Source organism: Sinohyriopsis cumingii, chromosome 17 (assembly GCF_028554795.1).
Source record: "Sinohyriopsis cumingii isolate HCF-2022 chromosome 17, ASM2855479v2, whole genome shotgun sequence".
Taxonomy (NCBI): Eukaryota; Metazoa; Mollusca; class Bivalvia; order Unionida; family Unionidae; genus Sinohyriopsis; species Sinohyriopsis cumingii.
Window position 1 is genome coordinate 36,546,863 of NC_142977.1, and position 13,802 is coordinate 36,560,664.

Here is a 13,802-nt window from a genome sequence, read left to right on the forward strand (position 1 = left end):
TTATTTTGGATTTAGTATTAGTATTATGAGTCCTTCAAAGAGATGGAGACTGTTCGCGTTTTGCTAGATTGCCGGTAAAACAAAAGAGATTCGAATTCTAAGATTATTATTTATGGCATACATAATACATCTGATGCCCTCTAAAGCCAGCATAAGAAAATTTACCATACGTATAAATGCTGCCACAATTATTATTGATCCTACGTTTGTATTTTTTTTTTCAGTGGATCCTACATTTGTGTACACGTTCGTATTTTTTTTCTCTGTAAATCCTATGTTTGTGTACACGTTTTTATTTTTGTTCAGTTGATCCTACGTTTGTGAACACAATCGTATTATTGTTCATGTAATCCTACGTTTGTGTACACGGACGTATTTTTGTTCAGTTGATCCTAGGGTTACCAATTGCTGTAAATTTATCTGTAGTCTGACATCACTAATAATAATAATAATAACAATAATAATAAAAGTCCGATGTTCTCATCAAATTAGTAATGTTACCGAAAAAGACATGTAACAACAAATAATTCAATGAAGATGATTGCGAGTGCCAACCTAAATCTGTAATCAAATAACAAAGTTGGCTTAAAACGAGAATGTTTGCCCCGTTCGCTTATAACAGTTGTGATATTGTACCTTTCTAGATTGAAAAATTCTAAAGGTAAAAAAGGAGAAAAAAGGGGAAAATATTTGGCAGACCTCTGATGTGAAGGATTACACTTTCAAGGACTTCTTGAGGACAACAGAAGAAAAAAAAAAACTATGTTGGCTGATAAAGTGAATTTTATAACATTTCACAGACGTAACTGTTTCAGAAAGATAAAGGAAAAGATAAATCGCATATTTCATTACTTTAAATCGTCCATGGCAATAAAGCAAATTTTGTAACGTTTCAATCTCGTGTAATGACCCAATTAATTCTTTCGTTTATTTTGTATTTATTTCGGTAATGCAAAGTCGTTTCTATTCTAACCAACTTAATAGCAACTCCATACAGTCGAAATCGACCGATAAAGGCAACATAATTTATAGCTTGCTTGACTTTAAGGTCAATTAAACAACATATGTTATAGAATGGCATCAAGCATCCTTACAAAAGCGGCCGGTCTGATATCAAACAGGCGTTGCAGGCGTTACTTAAAACAAACATCTTCAACAATTTATTCGCAAAATCCGATTAAGAGAATTAGGTCACATTGGAAATCATTCTGGATTAAAGTCTTTTTAACATTCTTTTTGCCAACTATTTACCACCACACCACCCCATCCCACCAAAAAAACACAACAAAAAAACAATCAAACAGAACTTAACCAGTTTTGACAAAAATTATTTCTGGCACTAAGAACTTTCAATTTATTTTATGAATGATGCTGATTCATCTTTCTATGGGTGGTGTTACAAAAACTACAAAAACATTTAAACGACTTCTTTTCAAAATCTGCTTAACAGAGTTTAACCCAATGTAACTGCATGCTTCCTGGATTAAAGGGCTCTCAGTTCAATACACATGACGCCCGCCTGCTATCTTCTATTATCGCCGTTGAAAAAACAGAAGAAAAAAAGCTCTCGCAAAAGACCCTACTCAACACCACTTGACCAAGTTTAACGTTATGGCATAAAGACCTTTTGAGTTGTTTTATTTTATACGAAGGATGCCGATCTGTCAAAAATGGCCGCAATTACTTAAGATGGAAACAACTTTATAAGACCTATTTTCAGAAACTGCTAAACAGAATTTAACCAAATCTGGCATAAACGGCTTTAAATTCTGCTTAATTTAAGCCAATTTTATATTACATATCCAGCAGCTACTCAAAATATTAAACTCGCATTGACTTTTGTATGAACAACACTAAAAAGTATATCACCAATTTAGGCAGTAAACATTCTAGCTTGAAATCTTTTCAAATGATTGCAAAATGATGCAGAACTGGTCACTGCCACAAAAACTAGAAAGCCCTCTAAATTCATTAGCTTTTTTATAAAAAAAAAAAGAAGAAAAAAACCCACTAACACCCACGCACGATCTTAAAAATCTGGGTATATATATATATATATATATATATATATATATATATATATATATATATATATATATATATATATATATATATCTGGAAACTTTACAAGAATTTTCTCCCAAAGTGCTGGACATAATTAGACCAAATTTGACGGAAAGCATTCTGAAATTAAATGTTTCTCTGATTTTACTTGAAACTCTAATCCACAATCAGAAATAGCCGATGTCACCAAAAATATAAAAACCTTTAAGCAACATCTTCTCTCAAACTGTTTAGCAGAATATCACCAAATTTGACAAAAAAATGTACTCTGGCTGAAGTACAAATGATGCTGACATGCTGTAACATTTGGCCGCTCATTAGCATATATCACCAAAAGTGCGTTTATGTTCGCATAATCACATGGTTATCTTTACACATAAATTTGAATGCATACAAATTACAGAAAACTGTGTTACTTTGACCTATATTTCTGGATGTAGATAAATAGATTTGATTCGAGGCGTTTGGTTTCTCCACAGTTACACCGCTCCGGTGGCCTAGTGGTTAGAGCGTCCGCCTCGGATGCGGGAGGTCGTGGGTTCGATCCCCCGGCCGAGTTATACCAAAGAATTACAAAAATGGTACTAACAGCTGCCTCGCTTGGCGCTCAGCATTAAGAGGTTACTGTTAGGACTAGTCGGCCTGGTGTCAGGATAATGTAACTGGGTGGGACATCATGCTACGTGTCTGCGGCATGATGCCCCAGTGTTACACATCACTATAAACTGTCACATTGCAGACATCATAGCGATATGACTGAATTTTTTTTAAAGCTACGTTAAAAATCCATATCACACACAAACACTCCACAGTTAGAACGCTTTTCTAGTAACATGTAAATTAACTTTCTGTTACAATAGTTTTAGTCATAAATGTTCGTTGTGGCAATAACGTGGTTCACACCATCTTATTCTAGTTCCAAAGTATTTTCCTTGTTATGTGTCCCTTGCTACAAAATGTAGGGAAGAAATGAATGAGACAATTTCAATATATTTGGCTCTATTATATATTCATTAGGACAGAATTGTTAAGTAAAAGTATTAAAATTGAAATTTTCTCTAAATTGTATTACAAGTAATTTTGCATTAAATTATAATGAAAGTAATTTTCCACTAAAATATATTGAGATAAATTGTATCTATTTGTGTAATACAACTGTATGCTATTTTATAAAGATCGCGCTTTACGAGCAGGTGCAGAAATAGATAAAATACATTTCGCTCGAATCTAAATGTCAAAAATTCTCAGCATAAAATACATTTCGCTTGTATCTAAATGTCAGCAATTTAGATTTAGGGGGAAGCTGTTGAACAGGCAAATTATTAAATCAGTAATAGATGAGTTACGCAGATGATTCACACGGTTTCCGTGGGAAAGGTCGAGACCTTTGTTCTGACTGGATTGAGCGAAAGCAAAACACTGTATAAACAGAGACCAGACGTGCGCAGAATTAGTTCGTTCCTCAAGTCAAAATAGCTGTCTCTTCCTTACAGCGATTCTGTACCTCATTCCCCAAGATGTAGCCGTATCTACACGGTTATGGGTTTCACCCTTGTTAGACAGCCTGAACTTCTTCTTCTCTCTTTCTCTCTAGCCATGGGCAAAGACATTTCGTAACTTATGAGTATCCCTTCTCGTAGCAAGAGATGAGAAGAAGGTTATGATACAAAAGCTTATAAGAACAGATTCAGTCAAAATGTGAGCTTATGATATGGCCGTGCGTCCGCGTTATCCCCCCCCCCCTTGCTTTAAACCGTTGGGTGGGTGGGGTGGGCAAATGTTGGAGCAAATTTAGACCAAACTTTGATGCAACTGACTCATTATAGATCTTGGTATAGACTACTGACTGTAGTGAAACGTCAGGACCAACAACACTCAATAAAAGCTGATCCGGGGTTGCACGGGCGGGATTCGAGTTTGAAATCCTTTGCTCACGAGTTCTGAAGCAGACGATCTGGACTGGCCAAGGCGGCATTTGAATTTGAGGCTCTTTGCTCAGAAGTCCTGCAAACTATTGATGAGTCATCACGGCGCCTATATAAGAAGAAATAATACCCATAAATATAACACCCGTCAAGGGGAATAATTATGTTGGAGTCTAATGAAATAGTTGTAGTATGCGCATAACGGACTTTTCACCCAGACAACATATGACCTTATGAGATAGAATCTTTTAGGCACCATGTTGATTGCATATGGTGATGCTGCTCATCCTGTTTTTAGGTATTAAATTTGTCCTGGAAATCACACCGGATCTTTTGATCCATTTTGTTTTTTGGAGCATTGTTTGAACCGTGATAATAGTCACATGACAGAATATTCATTACGTGGCAATCACATGGCAAATACACTAACGCTTGAGTAACTTTACCAAAACAAGCAAAATAATATTTCTAATGAACGAAAGCTGCAGCTTATTGATCACTCGATATCGACGGAACAGTGGAGAACGAGTAATCCGGTATTTCGAAATGGCGACTGCTGCAAGGGTCATATGGATTATATAGGGTTATTTTATAATTTGACGTGAATTTATAAGTTTGTAAACATCGGATTTGACACTGAAATATGTTGTTAATTTAGCTGCAAGGCATACTTAAATAAACGTAACTTAAGCGGCCGCGAGAAACATTGGTCCGGTTCATTTCTTTCCTAGCACCCTCTAAGTTAGTGCATGTGCAACAACATTTACATTCCTCAAAAGTCGAGAGAAATTACTTTTGGCTTAATGTAAGTACATTGTTTAAAATCTTCCCAATACCAGATCGTATTATGATACTTGTAACGAAGAGAAAGCTCATAACTTTATCATACATACATTAGCCTAACACGTCTTTAAAAGAACTTTCTGTCCAATGAATAAACATTTACATAGACGTTCACTGTTAGAATATCAGACCAGTTTTCTTGATGAAAATTGCTTTTAGTAGCGATATTTCTATATATGCACACACATTTCTTAAGAGAATTTGAAAACGTGTTTACTGAAACATGGAAAATGGGTTCAGACGTCTCGCCGTCGTCCACGAAACGAGAGAGCATGCCATCATAGAATTGCGCAACCATGACGATTAATTTATCTGGGCAAACAAATGTTTATTTTACAGATGCTCCCACAACTGTCTATGTCAAACGCTTTTGTTAGGTTGATGAATATCCTGTACAGATTGGTGTTCTGTTCCTAGCATCTTTCCTGGAGTTGATGAGCTGCAAACACCATATCTGTGGTCCCTCGTCCTTTCCTGAAGTCACAGTGACTCTCAAGAACAGGCCCGTGCTCAATGTCATGCACAAGGCGATTCATGAAAATTCTGGCAAGGAATTTGCCGGCTACTGACAGCAAGATGTTCCTAACGATTGTCGCAGGACTGTTTATTGCCTTTCCACCTGTATAAATGGACAATGGACGCACCCTTCTATACTCCTGGGGTATTATTACTTGAGTCCATTACTGGAGTTACAGACTTTGAACTGAGGAGAATTTCAGAGGCAGTGTAGAAGCACGAGCGCCGTAAACCTCAGAACATCAGCACGTCCTCTATTAATCAAGCTAACTACATCTACTGTCAAGTGTGTCAGACAGCTCAGAGTACAAACTGGCTTACTCAGTCACTCACGTACTCTCAGACGCTATGCCAGTTACTGATGTCATATTCATCTTTGAGCTTAAAAGGCGAAGAATAGAACATGTATGCCACGTACAGGTGGGCCCATGACTAAAATACATGAAACATCGCTGATTCTTTTCCCTCTAGAACCTAATAATTTCTTTTCGTTGATGGGCTTTCTGGTAATACACTTAAGGTCTACAAGTGAAATATCATATGCATAATGGGTCACATAAAAATTGGGGTGGGGGTGGGTGGACAGAATCATCTAGACGATTTTCCCCACTACAATCAATTGGTTCCTTTTCATGAATGGACTATTACCTAACCTGCTTAAGGCTCACATATAATACATTTACTGGTTCACTCAACAAACTGTCACATTGGGTTTATTAAAAATGAGCCTTTACATTAATACATATTTCAATTTCAGACTAATAACTTTTCAGAAATCAGTTACACAGAATAAGACACCACTTTTAATTCATGTTCATGCTTCTTTTGTAAATATATCCCAGACTGAGTGAAAGCGTCCAAGGACAAGGATGCTAGGTACCTCAACATACGGCTTAACTTCTTTGGAATTTGATCCACTAGCACTATACACTATATATTAGTGATGCTGCACCTATAATCTGGCGTCAGATGCCCACACAGTATTTGTCTCCATGTTAATGTCGTGTAAATACTTATTTACATTGTTGTTGAGTTAATTGCTAAGCCTTTTAGTGACTATTGTGGAGCACATATGTCTGACTATTACGGCAAATGTTGTAGCTTTCTTTGCTTCCTGAAATTGCAAAGCTTATAGTTCTAAACATATAATTACCATCGCCACGTACAATTTGAAATTTTGTTAGGGATGAGGATGTCCTATGCAAATTACACTTTGGTCTCCACATAAAGTTTTTTGCATTTACCTGCAACTGATGCATTTGAAGATATTATGAATGTCTTTATTTTCTTTGTATACCTGGTGCATCCTTGGAAGTCTTGTTTACAATCTTTTCAATTGTTGACTCGTTCGTCTTTAAATAACTATAGGTGGATTACCATTACTTCATTTACTTATTGTTGGAGGAGTTGAAGTCTGATGTTATCTCTTGTCGTGTGTTTTCATTAGTTCTTTTAGTGCTTTCTTGTAATTTGTGGCATAATTTGTGGTTGTGGCTTTTGTCATAGCTGGTCTTGTTGTATAAAATTTCAAATGGCTAGATTGGTAAATGTTGGACAGCAGCTTGCCACTACGTTCATTTTGCAGTCATACCCTGCCCTTTGTAAGAACATCTGTTACTATGTAAGAGCTCACCTGTCGTCGTACCAGTTTGCAGCCAAATCTTATTTTATTGGCGTTCTTTATAAGAAGAAGAGCTCCCTTTTGCAATGGTTTCAAGGATTTTTTTCTTTAATCGAAATTTCGCTTCTATCCGATCTGTGCATTTAATGTTTTCTGTTACACGTTGACCTACAAACTCACTATGTTTCTTAACGTTAATGAGGGAGCAAAAAAGAAAGAATGAGAAAGAGAGAAGGCAGAGGGAAAGTGAGAGGAGCAAGAGAGAGAAAGGGAGATAGAGATAAGAGAGACAGAGATGCAGATGAATAGAAAGACATAGAGGAAGAGAGAGACAGAAAAAGAACGAGAGAGAAAGACCGAGGTGCATATATGAGAGTTTTAGAGAGACAGATGGTGAAAATGAAGGGAAGAAGAGAGAGAGAGAGAAGAATAAGAAGAAGAAGAAGAAGAAGAAGATAGAAAGGAAGAGACAGGGGAAGAGAGAGGAACAGATATAGAAGATGAAGAGAGAGAGAGAGAGTGAGAGAGAGAGAGAGAGAGAGAGGAGGATGAGACAGAAGAAGAGAGATAGGATGAGACAGAAGAATAGAGGAAAATGGACACAGGAAAAGATGGACAGATAGAGAGAGGAAGACGGGAGAATAGAGAGGAAGACAAGGGAAAGGAGTAAGAGGACAAGAGAGAAGACAAAAGAGAGGAAGCCAGATGGAAAAGAGAGGGGGGGGGCAAAAAAGAAGAGAGAGAGAGAGAGAGAGAGAGAGGGAGGGAGGGAGGGAGGGAGGGAGAGAGAGAGAGAGGTGAAAGAGAGGAAGACAGAAGAAGACAGGGTGAGAGAGAAGACGACAGAAACAGGAAGACATGGGAAGAAAGGAAGAACGAGGAAGACAGTAACATAGAGACAGAAGAGAGAGGGAGATATGACAGGGCTTGAAGACAATTGACACCTTTAAATGCAAATATATTGAAGCATACACTCTAATAAGGAAGTATTCCTATACATTTAATTACAGATAAGGTCAGCTAATTAATCAAGTACTATTCAGTTCTTCTAACTAAATCTAATCACTCACTGGAATAATGATGAATAACTGTTCTTGATAGAGTATGGGCATATGAATAAATTAATTAGCTAAATAAGAAGTGTTCATTTTTATTTAAAAAAATAATAATTTTTGCATTAATAATAAATTACGAATACTAATTTTCTTAATATACTACTTATAAGAATGAAGGCTTGTTAAGATTGTTGATACTTCATTTCTTCTAAGAACACAGCAGTTATCTTTATAAAGTACACCGCTGCTTGCAGTAAAACTTTTAGCCTTAATGTAAATGCTGCCCTTTGCACTCTTTCTCTTACTGAGATATTTGATAGCTGCCAGGTTTGCTGGGTAGGTGCTATCATTAACACACGAAACTATATCAATTATGACTTGTCATCCATGATTGTGAGTCAATAGTAATTATATTAAGGATATTCAACTTTATTTATACCAGGATCTGATGCCACTATATGCTCTTATAAAAGTGATTAATGAACAATTTCCTGTAGGAAACACCTGGAATTACCTTTGATAATTTACTATGTACACAATATATAACATTTCAGGTGGGTTTTCAATATATCAGTTTCAGGGCTTTATTTGTTTGCAAATGACACCACCCTTCTCAGATCTCTTGACACCCCCCCCCCCCATCATTTAGAACAATAACATTCACATAGTATCATCACACCTGTGACACTCTCCTTTAATACACATACAATAAGGAACACCACTGGTGCAGACTTCCTATTGTTTTCTTTTTTTATTAACAAGTTCAATAAAATACTAAATTATTTTACATATCCTAATAAAAACTGACAATTTGGGACAATCATGTTTCTTCCAAGTGACAGACCGCACAGCTAGCCTAGTTGTTAGAGTGTCCGCCTCGGATGCGGTAGGCCGTGGGTTGGAACACCCGAGTCATACCAAAGACATAAAAATTGTACTGACAGCTGCTTAGCTAGGCACTCAGCATTAGGAGATTAGTGTTATGACTGGTCGTTATGGTGTCAGGATATTGTGACTGACATGATGCCCCAGTCATAGATATCACTATAAACTGCCACACTGAAGACATCATAGCGATATGACTTAAAAATTGTTACAGCTACGTTAAAAATCCAAATCACACACACACACACACACACTCCTCCAAGTGAGACCTTAAAATAGTTATTTTTCCTCATTCTAGCCAATTCCTTCCCCAGGGGGAAACATTTAGTTGGATGGGGAAAGAATTGGCCAGCCCATTGTTTTTGGAGGGGGGCAAGAATCACCTAGCCAATTCTTTCCGAGGAGAGGGGTGGATTTGCAAAACTTTCAGCTGGAGGGGAAATAATTTGCTAGGTAGTTGTTTCCCCCGGGGAACTAATTGGCTAGCTGATTCTTTCTCCGGGGAAATAATCACCTAGCGAATTCTTTCCCCGGGGAAACTTTTAGAGTGGGGTAAATTTGACTACAACACCGGTATGATGTTCAGATGGTACCTGACATGGAAGCCGCTATTATATTCATATGGTACTTGACATGGCAACCGGTTTCAAAGTCATATAGTACATGCCATGGAAACTTGTATCATAGTCATTTGGTACTTGACACGAAATCCGATATTATAGTCATATGGTAATTGACCTGGAAACCTGTATTATAGTCATATGGGACTTGACAAGGTAACAGGGATATGGTACTTAACACGGAATTCTGTATCAATGCCATTTTGGTACTTGACATGGAAACCTGTATCAAAGTCATATGATACTTGGCATGGAAACCGGTATATTGAAAACATTATCATAGTCATATTGTACACGACATGGAAATCTGTATCATAACCATATGGTACTTGACATGGAAACCGGCATCATAGTCATATGGTACTTAAAGGTCACTGGCCATACTCTAACCTTTTTCTTTTTACATCAGATTTGCATTACATGATTAAAAGTAGTTATACTCGCACAAAAAGAATTAAAAAAATATCAAGTATAAAGAAGAAATAATAATTTGCTTGCTCGAAATAGAAGTATACAACGCTGTTATTTCCCCTTAGCTACGATTTTCCACCTACAGAGGACGCCAACCGGAAAATGACGTACATTTATCCCACAAGACGAAGTACATGCTTCTTGTTGTGTAAAAATAAAACACTATAAACTATGGATAGGAAACATTTAGATGAAACTATTGAAAACTATTTTACTGTTCAGCCTTATATCGATGGGCGTGCACGACGCACTAGATTGTGTCGTTTTCAAAACTGTTACATTGTTTCAATTTATTTTCGAAATAACCGGTAATGCAGGTAAAAATGAATCAATGCTGGTTTGCCTATGTCGGCCGACTTTGTTAAAAAACAAAAACAAAAAAAATCGGCACACTTAAAGAATCCAAAGGATCCAAAGGTGGCTTCCTTATGTCGGCCGACTTCATTAAAAAAAAAATCGGCACGCTTGAAAGAATTCAAAGTCAGTTTCCGGGGTTGGCTTGCTTCGTATAAAATAACCTTTGTATTTGATATCCTGTCGGTGGCTTTAAGCAATGAGTTTATTACACGCTGCCAGTTGTGTTTATTCATCACCCGGGCTTCTCTTTGTTTGTCATATGTAATCATAATTGATACAAACGGGCATTGATATATGGAAAATAGTATACACAGCAATAACTTGCTTTGGTAATACTTTTGTAACCCATGCTAGCGAAAAGATTATCATTTGCACTCACAGTGAATACATTTTCAAATAATGATTTTTGGTTGTGAGAAGCCATCGTATAGTTAACCTGGATACAATACAATCTTGGTCATTTTGTACCATGTAACATATCATGCATGAATGGCAGGTGCCTTAAAGCGATCGGGTGATATTCCTGTCTCTTAAGCGATACACACAACAGTAAGGATGCATAGGCCAGTCGGCATCCTCTACATATACGGAGTTCGTGGATATATTTTTTTTCTTTAAAAAAATTTCACATGATGGAAAAAGAAGGAATAAATGATAATAATGCGAGGCTAGTTTCTTTCATTTTATTTTCAAATAAGTGTTTTGTTTATCTGTTTTATTGTACCGGGCACTGGGGAGTGGGCTCAAATTCAACATAAAAATATTTCGTTTCTTAAGTCTTGGGAGATATATCTCGATGAAAAAAAGTTTCACCATAAGTTCTGTGGCAGGATTTTTTAAAATTAATTTATCGTTTCCCGATATATACGGTAAATGATAAGTGTCCTAGAGTAATACATCATATTTCTTTTTTAAATCCTAAAAGTTCATATTGGTTATAATTATGCTAAATAAAGAATTTGATCAAAGTCCATACTCTGCACGTACAAAAATTATCATGATTATTTTAAACATTAATATTTTACATCTGCAGTAACATTGCGCTACTGTAATCTTTATTTGATATATTTTTCTTACGCTCTTTCTATCCCTCTTCTCATATGAGAATGTTTAGAATCTGTAGAATCAATCACATATATTGTTAAACGGGGGGAGTGATTGTCCCTCCGTATTTGGTTTTCGTTATCTAGAGGTTGACCGCCCTCGATGTTATTGCCCGGTTCGAGTAATTGTGAATATAAGTGGTGAAACTTACAGCTGAAATACATAGAGATCTGAGCAGGTATATAGAACAAACCAACACGAGCCCCCGTACATGTAAACAAACAATTTAATCAATTACATACAAACACTGTGAAAATTCATTTCATCAGGAATGTACTCTGCTTTTAGGAATTTAAACTTTCACTGAAATACAAAGAAAATGCAAATAGATTTAAATAAAAATAGTCGATCTGTTTACTGATAGATTTAGTTCATCATAGGATCGAGTGGACAATTGAAGTCAACGTCTTGTACGATTTCATAACCTGCTCGTCCTCAGTCTGTTTTGCTTCCTCTGTAGCTGTTCAGACCCTTGGATCTCAGGATGATACTTTTCACCATCCGTCTCAGGATACTCTCAGAATACGTTTCAGAAATTAATACGTCGCAGGATTGCGTCACAGGATTATACGTCTCACTGCACTTCTCTCTATACTTCTCAGTATACGCCTCAGAGTAACATCACATCATACGTCCCAGAATATTGTGTCTCAGGATAATACGTCTCATACGTCTCAGGAGCTATTTTCTCCCTTTTAAATAAATATAAATAGAGACAACCTACATTTCACGTTATTTATGAAACAGGTAATTCTTCATTATTCTCCCTCGTTATCAGATTCTACTATCAGTGCTAAACAGACGCTAAGGTTATCAATCGACTCCACATGTCCTATAATGACCCTAGTTAGTCAAATGGCTAATTCGTTACGCCTTGACCTTATACATTAACACATACGCGAGGCCTGGGGTTCTGAGCCAGCCTCAATTTACACAGCGAATAAATAGGATACATCACATCAATCAATTACTCGATCATTTCAGTCAATACACACTTATTCTTAATCATACGTGAAATCTTCTAAATTCGGCGAATTCACAAGGATTCTCGTAATCATACTAACTAATGTAATGTATTAAATCCTTAGAACATAATTCTTATGCAAACAAGACAACAAATTCAAACAATTCGTCAAACTTATCTAAAGAAGATTAATGTACGACATTCGTATGCATAAACTCAACACAGTTATACTTCATAAAGCAAATTATTACACGAATGTAGAAAAAAGATTCATGCAGATACAAGTAAATAACTTCAGCAAAGCATTATATATGGCATCAACAAATTACATGGAATTGTCACACTACCTTTGCTTTCAACGTTCCTCCCTCTAATTGGTAAATTAGTTCGTCGGTTCCTTTCGACAATAGTCCCATTTTTGGACAACAGTTGTTTTACGGAAATTTCTTGCAAATTCCCGGAGTCCTACTTTTTGGGTCTCCTATTGCAGGAAAAGCTTAGACTGATTAAAATTCGATGCGGGCGATATTAAAACCTATGAAATTTTGTGTTGGAACACGCCCTCTCATTTAACGTAACCAATCAGAATCAATTATCTCTGCTACCTTTTTCCAGAGGCGCCAAAGTCAGGGTCAGCTTGACCCTGGTAGTTTGAGTAACAGAGTTTCTGCATTCTCTCAATTGTGACAACTTTACCATGAAAATGAAGTTTTCCTTGTCCTTAATAATCCGCCTGGCTGCTGTATAAATAAATGTTTAATTAGGAACAGAATTCTCCCTCTAAAGGACATTGCCGTACACGGTAGTATGGCGATATGATACGCGCTTGTCTCCATAAATCTAATTAATGGTTCTCTGGTCTCCACTAATGTATTCTTGTTAGATCGACATAAAATTTGCCACTTCACATATATATAGTCATATGGTACATAACATGGAAACCAGTATCATAGTCATATGGTACTTAACAAGGAAACCAGTATCATAGCCATATTTGTATTTAACAAGGAAACCAGTATCATAGCCATATGGTACTTGAAATGGAAACCGGCATATTGAAAACAGTATCATAGTCATATGGTTCTCGACATGGAAACTAGTAGCATAGCTACATTGTACTTCACATGGAAACCTGTATGATGGTCATATGATATTTGACATAGAAACCTATCGTACTTGACATGCACACAATTTCATAGTTAGATGGTACTTGACATGACAACCGGTGTCATAGTTAGATGGTACTTGACATGACAACCGGTATCATAGTTACATGGTATTTTTAGCAGATTTTCTCCTAACCTTCTAATTGTTGTATTAGTTACCCATCTGAAGCTTTTTTTTTACTGGAATGTAGTAGGGTAATGTCAATATAAA